Raw genomic sequence first — 10269 nt, forward strand, 5'->3', positions numbered from 1 at the left:
GGTTGGGCTAATTTGCATAATCACTCCTGATTGGCTGTGGGTGTACCAGAGTGATGGTTAATTTCCATGTTTCTCTTTTATTAGTATAGATGTATTTAACATTTTTTATTTTATTAGTACATTTTCTTTATTCTAAATTTTTCAATTACATTTGACATACAATATCATATTAGTTTCAGGTGAACAACATATTAGTTTGTTCATATTTATATAATGTTTAAAACATACTTATATAATGTTTTATGAAGTCATCATGCTGATCAGTCTAGTACCCATCTGAATCAAACATAGTTACTACAACATTATTGACTATACTAGAGGTCCAGCGCATGAAATTCATTCACGGTTGGGGGTGTCCCTCAGCTCACCTTGCACCCTCTTGAATCTGAGACCCCTTGAGGGATCTCTGACATCCCTCTCACAATCCAGGATTACTGGCTCTCAACCGTTCTCCTGCCTCTGCCCGATTGGCCCTAACTGCTTCTGCCTGTCAGCCTGATCACCCCCTAACCACTCCCCTGCCCTCCTGGTCAACGCCTAACTGCTCCCCGGCCGGCCCAATTGCCCCTAACTGCCCTCCCCTGCAGGCCTGGTCACCCCTAACTGCCCTCCTTTGATGGCCCAGTCACCCCTAACTTCCCTCCCTGCTCTCCTGATCACCTACAACTGCCCTCCCCTACAGACCTGATCTCTCCCAAATGCTCTTCTCTGCTGGCCCTGTCACCCCTAACTGCCCTCCCTGCTGGCCTGATCTCCCATAACTGCCCTCCCCTACAGGCCTGGTCTCCCCCAACTGCCCTCCCCTGCAGGCCTGGTCTCCCCCAACTGCCCTCCTCTGCAGGCTTGGATCCCCCCAACCACCCTCCACTGCAGGCCTGGTACCCCCAACTGCCCTCCACTGCAGGCCTGGTCCCCCCCAACTGCCCCCCACCCCGCTGACCTGGTCTCCCCCAACTGCCCTCCTCTGCCGGTCCAGTCACCCCTAACTGCACTCCCTGCTTGCCAGATTGCCCACAACTGCCCTCCCCTGCTGGCCTGGTCCACCCAACTGCCCTCACCTGCAGGCCTGGTCCCCCCCAAAAGCCCTCCCCTGCAGGCCTGGGTCCCCCCCAATCACCCTCTCTTGCTGGCCTGGTCTCCCCCAACTGCCCTCCTCTACTGGCTTGGTCACCTCCAACTGCCCTCCTCTGCTGACCTCATCACCCCTAACTGCCCAGAACTGCCCTCTTCTGCAGACCATCTTGTGGCAGCCATCTTTTGTCCACATGGGGGCAGCCATCTTTGACCACTGGGGATGGCCATCTTGTGTCTTGGAGTGATGGTCAATTTGCATATTACTATTTTATTAGATAGGATTCCCTATGCTGTACTTTATTCCCAAAGTTTTGCCTACCTTTATGTGTGTAGGCCTAAAACACGATAACTTTTATATTACTTCTCTGTTTACAAGGTACCTGGAGATGCTGGTCAGAAGTCTAAAGTCAGTGTGATTCTTAGTCTTCTGACCATAACCCATCTCTTCCCTCTCTCTGGAATGTGTAAGAATTTGTCTTCATCTCTGGTGCTCTGAAATTGCACAGTAATATATCTAATGATTTCTTTTCACACTCAGTCTCAAGTGCGTTCATTCAATCTTAAGACAATCTTCACTTTTAGAAAAATGTCTGCTTCTTCTGCTAAGTCTGCATTGCTTTCCTTTCCTCCTTTTAAATTACTGTTACCACTCCATTTGTACAGTTCTCACTCTCTGGAATGCCATTTAGGTGGATGTTTAAACTTGTCAGTATTGTTCAATTCTCTTGTCTTTTCTTTCATATTTCCCATCCGGTCTTCATTTTGTGTTATGATCTGCTAGATCATCCAGCTTTCTAATTATCTGTCAACAGTGTCCACTTTGCTACTCAGTCTGTCTACTGAGATTTTTACTGAAGTTCCATTATTTAATTTGCAAAATCTCTAAGTGATTCTTTCATATGCATGTAGCAGATAGTCTTCTCTTTATTCTATTTTTTCTTCAGCAGGTGTGAATTCAGCCACAGGTTGAGTCTGATGCCTCTCTTTTCCTTGCCAATTCTTTAGTCATTCCTGGTTTTCATTTTATCTTTGAGTTTGAAAGTTCGTCCCCGCACCTAAAAAAAATGACAGTTGCATGTGCCTGGTATTTTGGGAGATAGGATGGGACACATTGCAAGATATGACAATAGTTTGCCATCTTTTTGCTAAGACCCTCTGCTCTTCCAAGGGTGAGAAACTCTGTTCCTTCCCCTCCCCAGTATCCCTCCTTACTGCCTCACACTAGCAAAATATGTAGCAAAAATAAGAATGGAATCAAGGGTCAACGTGCCAAGCTTTGGGTAATCTAGCTCTGATCAATAATAGGCCTGAGTTGGGTTTCCTCCAACTTGTGTGTTGACTCTCTGCTGATCCTCCCCCTTGTGCCTTCCTAGCAGACATTTCACATGCATTATAGGTGGTGGATGCTTGCAGGTTCGTTTCTCCCTAATCCTGATCTTCACTCTCCAGCTTGTAGGAATTCCCCAACACCACTGAAGTATTAATGAATTCTTCTCTTCCCTGGCTCTTATTGATGTTAATTTAATCATTAAATGAAGCTTAGGCAGATAATAACTAGACTCCACCTGCAATACTGAGCCAATTCTCTAACATGCACTTATACAATCCTCTTTATATCTATTTTTACAAGTACATATATTTAACTGCATTTTTGAAATGGGAAATAAAAACATATCATGCTAATGTAATTTGCCCAGTACCTTCCACTGAGTGGCTAAACTACACCCAAAAGTAGACACACTCCTGACCTCTAGTCCTTCCTTGTTACCACATGACCTAGTGCACTAGATTTGGGCACTTAAAACAATAATCTGTAGTTCCACTACATGTAGCAGTCGCAAGTCACTTTCACATGCAGTGTGTTCTCTTTTTCCAATAAAAAATTTAGTATATATATTAGAGGTCCGTTGCATGAAGATTCGTGCAATAGGCCTTCTTTCCCCTGGCTGCCAGCACCAGTTTTCCTCTGGCACCCAAAACCCAGATCGCAGTGGAGCCAAGCCTTCAGCCTTCAGGCTTGGCTCCAGCTGCAGTGGAGCTAAGCGTTCAGCCTTCACTGGAGCCTTCAGTCTTAAGTCTTCAGTCTTTAGTCTTTGCTTGGGCAGAGCCTTCAGTCTTTGTTCTGTGCCTGCATATGCAAATTTACCCAACATTTTGTTGGGTTACTTTGCATACTCACTCCTGATTGGCTTGTGGGTGTCACGGAGGTATGGTTATTTGCATCTTTCTCTTTTATTAGTGTAGATATATATGCCAGAGAGGGAAGGAGAGGGAGAGAGGGATAGAAACATCAATGATAAGAGAGAATCATTGATGAGCTGCCTCCTGCACATCTTTCACTAGGGATCATGGCCGTAACACTGGCATGTGTCCTGACCAGGAATCAGACTTGACCTCCTGGTTCATACATCAATGCTCAAGGACTGAGCCAAGCCAGCTGGGCCTTACAAAGCTCTTGATAGAGTACTATTATTAACCCAAGGCAGGAAATCCTTGATATTAAAACAAAGGAGAAAGTTACCAGAGACAATTGAGCTATGTTAGGGAGACTTAGGGGCGAGAAACTTTAAGTCTTTAGATGGACATGAGGGTAAATCCTGAGGTATTCTGGATATTTTTTCTACCATCTACATCAAACAATAAGGCACTCAGCATGCTAAAAGATATCCAAAGATATGCATCAAAGACTGCAAAGTCTTCCCATAAAATATCTTATCTTCATCTTTAAGGACATTGGATTTTTCCTTTAAAAGAATTCCCTACTAAAGTTAGCATCCATGAGCTTTGTAAAAGAAGCAACTTGGCTGGGACCTCCAGCTCAAGGAAGACTAAGAAATATTACAGATGTGAGAGGAGTTGAGAGTGAAATAAAAAATGAATGTCCTAAGTAAATGGCCTGAGTCTTTTCTAAAGCAAGTAGATTAATCATAGACCAATGAATTCCTCACCAATTCTTGAAGAATTGAAATATTCAGAGAATCTCTTTCATATTTTTTTCATTTCAGTTATAATAATAAGGGAAGGTAACATTTATTGTGGACCAGACAGTGGGCACTGAAATTTATATGAATTATCTTGTTTAATTATTTGAACAAGTCAATGTTAGTAGGTAGTGCTATTCTCATTCTACATATGAAAATTTTAAGATACAGACATTCTTATCTCTAACACTAATTTTTATCAGTAAAAAGAACTATGACTTCTTTGAAGAAATAATTGATTCTGATTTCCTGCAGAGACTTACAAAATAAATTTGAACCATTTTATGTGTCAGAAAGCAAGAAAGATTTCAAACATTAATGAGGTCATGTCCAATGAATTTAAGAATCAACAGAATATGGGGTTTTATTTGTGAAAGTTGCAATAATGGAGAGCTATGACTGTCATTGAAATACATCAATTCTATGAGGCATTATGAGTCCACAATTACACACAGACAATGTGGTATTATTAACTTATTTATTGCATCATTGAAAAATGTGAAAATCAATTAATCCTATCCACAACATAAAGCATATTTAAAATTTGGACCTTTATTTTATAAAACTACAAATCCTTAAAATTATAACAATAACACATTAAACTCAACCCTCACTTAGTCTGCTGTGTTCCACAGTATATCCTATTGATTTCATAAATGTCATGAGATCTCGTCTTTTGTGCTGGTGTCATGAGTGGAGTGTGCTCTCCTTTACCTGACCCTGAGGTCCTTCTCCCTATTTCAGTGTCATCAGCCTCTTCCTCCTCACTGACCACAGGTACTTCCTGGAGGGGTGGCGCTTATCTTGTCCACTGTAATCCTTTGTGCTCTTGACAAAGGCACTAAAAACTAAAAACAAATGGCAGCTTTCATGTGTGGAGGTCTCCAGCTTAGCTCATAAAGCACTTTGAAGAATGCCAGATTGTGAATGCAACTTACCTTGGGGTGGTATGAAGGGGGCTCATCACAAGTAGTTGTAGAGCTGGGCTGGTGCTGAGCAGCATAGACAGAAAATGTGCCCTTAAATGTGGGGCCATGAGGACAGTAAAGATGTCACTCTGAATAGAAAAATTCTTTTAGGTCAGATTTCAAACAACCCAGTTGAATATACATTATGGGCAAGACTTATCACTCAAAGGTCTGCGCTTTACCACTGCAAAACACTCAATAGCTGAAGATTTTTTCCCCATCTATTAAAAAAGAATCTCCGGTGCTTTCTAGTTTTCAGGTTTCATGTCAAAGTTGTAAAAGGGTAGTTTGGTGTTTGGCTATTTCACTATTTAATGACTATGTTCATGCATGTTTTGTGAATTTTTTATGATGGGCCTAGAGATATTAGGCTAAGTGAAGTAAGTCAGATAGAGAAATATTCCACACAATTTCAACTTTATGTGGAATCTATAGAACAAAATAAATGAGCAAACAAAATAAAACAGACTCATAGATACAGAGAACAAACTAATGTTTGCCAGATGGGAGGGTGTTAGGAGGGTAGGTGGAAAAGGTGAATGAATTGAGAAGTACAAATTGGAAGTTACAACATAGTCATGAGGATGTAAAGTATAGTATAGGGAATCTATCTATCATCTATCTATCTATCTATCTATCTATCTATCTATCTATCTATCATCTATCTACCTATCTAAAAAGCCCATGGCCATGATAACCAGGACAACTAAACGACTGGTCCATCCCACCTGGACCTCAGGCTCAGATTGATCAGAGCATGATAAAGGGGGAACCGGGCTCCCTCAGGCTCTGATCAATAGGTGGCAGTGCTGACTGGCAAGTGGCTGGAAAGCAGACCTTTTGGTCCCTCCTCTCAGCTCTCAGACACCAATCAATTGGTGGCAGAGAAGGGGTGGAACTGGGCACTGGCTCCCTTAGTAGTCTTGCAGGTTCAATCTCCAGAGGACAGGCCAGGCACCAACGGATCAGCGCTGCAGGCACAATCCCGACAGTGCTGCCGGCCTCCTGGAATTTGACCTCGGGCACTGCGTCCGCTTCCCCTCCCTAAACACTGCGCAAGGAAGAAAGGATACTGCCACCAGTGCCATGGGCAACCAGCGGTGACTGCTCTCCCTGTGCTTCCACCAGGTCACTTGAGCCGGCCCCACCCGCCCCGCTCCAGATGAAGTGTGAGCACTGCACAAGGAAGGAAATGTAGTAAAAAACAAAAACTGATGACCAAGAGAATATTGCAGTCAACGTCTAGAGTCTGGCTCAGGAGAATGGAGAATTCCATAGTTGGCCAATGCCAAGATGATTCTGAGTGACTGCCTGGTGTGTGACAGTTGTGTGACCTCAGAGGAGGGAGTCCAAGTTTCTCAGCAGAACACCAAGAAGTTCTTCCCTGTTCTGAACCTTAATAAGAAATGTGATACAGCACAGCACACGGTGCTGGCAGTGTCTGTGTGTCCTCAGTCTCTGCCTTCTTTTGCTGCTAAATTCAGCCTCAGTGTCACTGATGTATCCAGAAGGCTCTGTGGCCTCCTCAAAAGCCTTGGGGAGCACTGTCTTTGACATGAAGATAGCTGCAGACTTCAGCATCCTGAAGAGTCAGAAGGAATGTGTGCATTGGTACTGCCAGCTCCATGAGGAAGAGCCCCAGCTACCCATGCTGACCTTCGCCTACCCCGGCTGGGTCCAATATGCAGAGCATGTGCTGGGTCACCCCATCACCCCCCACCTCTGTACAGCCAAGTCTCCAAGGCAGATCATAGCCTCTCTGATGAAGGATTACTTCGCCAGACCGCAGAACCTGTTCCCAGACAAGATTTTCCAAGTTATTGTGGCCCCGTGTTATGACACTAAACTGGAGGCCCTTCAAGAAGATGTTTCCACAGCTTTGCATAGTTCCCAGAGTTCTGACTGAGTGTTAGCTTCAGGTGAAATTGTCCCAATAATGGAGCAAAGTGACCTCGCCTCGAATGACGCTGCCATGGACACTCTGTTTGGAGACATGAAGGAGGAGGAGTTGAGGCTCCACGAGGGTTCCAGCTCTGATGGGTACCTGGCGCACATCTTCAGGCACATGGTCAAGGAGCTATTCAACGAGGACGTGGGGGTGCTCACCTACAACACCCTGAGGAACAAAGACTTCCAGGAGGTCACCCTTGAAAGGGATGGAGAGGTTCTGCTATGCTTTGAGGCTGCTATGGCTTTTCAAACATCCAGAAGTGGTACTGAAGCTGTAGAGGGGCAAGTTCCCTTGCCACTTCGTGGAGATCCTGGCCTGTGCCAGGGATGCCTAAGCAGCAGGGGCCAGACCCAGGCGGACGATGGGCATGCAGATAGGGTGTGCTGCAGCAGGTGGAAGGCATCTATGCTGCCATCTAGTGTGGTCCCCAGAGACCAGTCACCATGTGCAGGAGCTGTACCAGGGGTGGCTGGGAGAAGGGGTGACTCCCCGTGGGCACACTCGGCCCTGCACAGCACCTAACAGAGTCCAGGGCAACCTGACAGGACATCAAGTGGTAAAGGTACAGCAGATGCCCGGCCTACAGGCCGCAAGAGGAAGGGTGTCAGATACGTGAAGGAAAGGCTTAGCATCTCTGTCATTGCTTTGATTTTCAGAATTGCCTTTTCCCAATCTGTTGGCTCCCTCCCTCTGAGTGGCGCTGTTGTGGTTACATGGGTACAACTGGAATATTGTATCTTGAGAGGATTGCCCCAATGTATGTATCCTTTTATCCAATGATGAAAAAATCCCAAAGAACAAGAATGGAGACAGTCTACTGTCCTTTAGGCTTAAATAACACCCCGAAAGTGTCCTGCTAAGAGCTGAGAGTTGGTTCTGTCCATACACCTCAGAGATATTGGATGAGTAAATGGCCCGGTTTGGCCCTGACTTTACCCACTTATGTTACTCTTAAAGGTGTCTTTGCCACAATGTGAATAAACTGCCACCTTTTGGAATAGGGGCTCATACAAAATTCTGCATTCCCAACTTTTCTTGAAACAGATGTATGGTCTACAGCTGTGGCCACCATCCTGAGACCAGGTCCTTTCACTGGGAATCAGGGGGCACTGGAGTGGAGCCCCCTGCCCTTGCCCTTTTACATTGAGGGATTGAGCTGAACTCACTTTGGGGGAGGCCTGGCAAGAGTGACAGGTGTCACAGATGAAAAGATGGAGAATGGAGAGGCAAACACTCTGCTTGGTACCTGCCTGGGTTGGGTCAGGCAGGTACCAGGCTGGCCAGACTGCCCCCCAATTCGGTGAGTTAATGTCCTCTGTGTCCACCTCTGACCCCATGGGCCTGGCCACTCCCCTCAGGTCTGGGCAGCCCTCTGCATTCCACAGCACTGCACTCTGCTCTCACATGCTGCTGGCCCTAAATGAGAAGGAAGAAAGCAGTTGGCCCACAGAAAACTACACAGAAAAGTGGGGCTCACAGATGGTGAGCACAGTGGTGGTAGCGGGAGCCTCTCCTGCCTCTGTGGCAGCACTAAGGAGCAGCGAGCCAAATGGTAAGGAGCAGCAAGCAGGTGGGTGGTAAGGAGGGGTCCTGGACTGTGAGAGGAATTTCCAACTGTTGGCTTAGGCCCGTTCCTCGGGGATAACGGGCCTAAGCCAACAGGTGGACATCCCCTGAGGGGTTCCAGACTGCAAGAGGGTGCAGGCTGGGCTGAGGTATCACCCTCCAGTGCACGAATTTTGTGCACCGGGCCTCTAGTCCTATATAATAAACCCCTAATATGCAAATTGACCGAACGGTGGAATGACAAGTCTCTATGACATGCATTGACCACTAGGGGATAGACGCACAACGCAGGAACTACCCCCTGGTGGTTCGTGTGCTCCCACAGCCAACCTCTCAGAACCCATATACCCAGCCGGCTAACCTCCCATGGTCCCCCACCCTGCCAGCCAACCCCCCCACCCCCAGATAGGACCTGATTGGGGGTCGGCTGGCCAACATTCCAGGGTCCTTACTTCTGGCCCGCAGGCCCTCTCGATGGACCTCAATTGACAGCCAACCCTAGGGACCACACCCATGCACGAATTGGCTCACTGGGCCTCTAGTATTAAAATAACTACATGTGGAGTGATGTAGGAACTAAACTTATTGGGGAAATCATGTTGTAAATTATATAGCTATCTAATTACTATCCTATATAATAAAGAGCTAATATTCTAATTAGACTGGATGGCAGAATAACCTTCTGGAATGGCCTACCAGAACAACCAGTAGGTGGGGGTCGTAGCCAGCAAGCTTGCACTGCCAGGCCAGCAATGGCGGTCCTGGCACCCCCCGCTTCTGCAAAGGTAGTGGGAGAGGCAGTAGCATGGGCCTGGTCCTGGTGTCGTGTCTTCCAAGGAGGCGGCCACAAAGGAGCTGGTCTAGGCCACAATTGGCCATCCCCTGAGTGCCCCCATGCTGCCAGAGTGATGTGTGACTGACAGCTTAGGGGATCCCTTGGGGAGTGGGCCTAAGTCATCATTCGGACATCCCCCAAGGGGTCACAGACTGCAAGAGGGTGTAGGCCGGGCTGAGAGACCCCAGAGTACACCAATTTTCATACACTGGCCCTCTAGTATTATATAGATGCAGTGAATATAAAATATTGAATATATATTTAACTGAAAAAAATAATTTTATAAAATATGACATATTAATTAGAAAAAAATTTACATTGCCCTAGCCAGTTTGGCTCAATGGATAGAGTGTTCGCGTGGGGACTAAAGGGTCCCGGGTTCAATTATGGTCAAGGGCACATGCACAGGTTGCAGGCGGGGTTCCCAGTAGAGAACATGCAGGAAACAGCCGATCAAAGATTCTTTCTCATCACTGATGTTTCTATTTCTCTCTCCCTCTCATTTCCTCTCTGAAATCAATAAAAATAGATTTTAAAAAATTTATATTATAACTACTAAGGCAAAACAATATATCTAAGAAGTGTTCAATACTAATTTTCATCTATAGTTCTATGCCTCCTGGACCAGCAGCATCAGAAAACTTGTTAGAAATGTAAATCTGGGACTCTACCCCAAATCTACTGAATCAGAAAATCTAAGGGTGAGGCCCACTATCTGTATTAACAATCCCCCGAAATGCTTCAGATGCATCCTCAAGTGAGAGAACCTCAACTTCTAAACCAGTGGCTCTCAACTGAAGTTGATTTTGCCACCAGGGGAGGTTATCAAGAGCTGGAGACATTTTTAGTTGTCATAACTGGAATGGAAAGTGTTACTGACATCCAGTGGGTAGT

Source organism: Cnephaeus nilssonii (assembly GCF_951640355.1).
Source record: "Cnephaeus nilssonii genome assembly, chromosome: 13".
In the NCBI taxonomy this organism is placed as follows: domain Eukaryota; kingdom Metazoa; phylum Chordata; class Mammalia; order Chiroptera; family Vespertilionidae; genus Cnephaeus; species Cnephaeus nilssonii.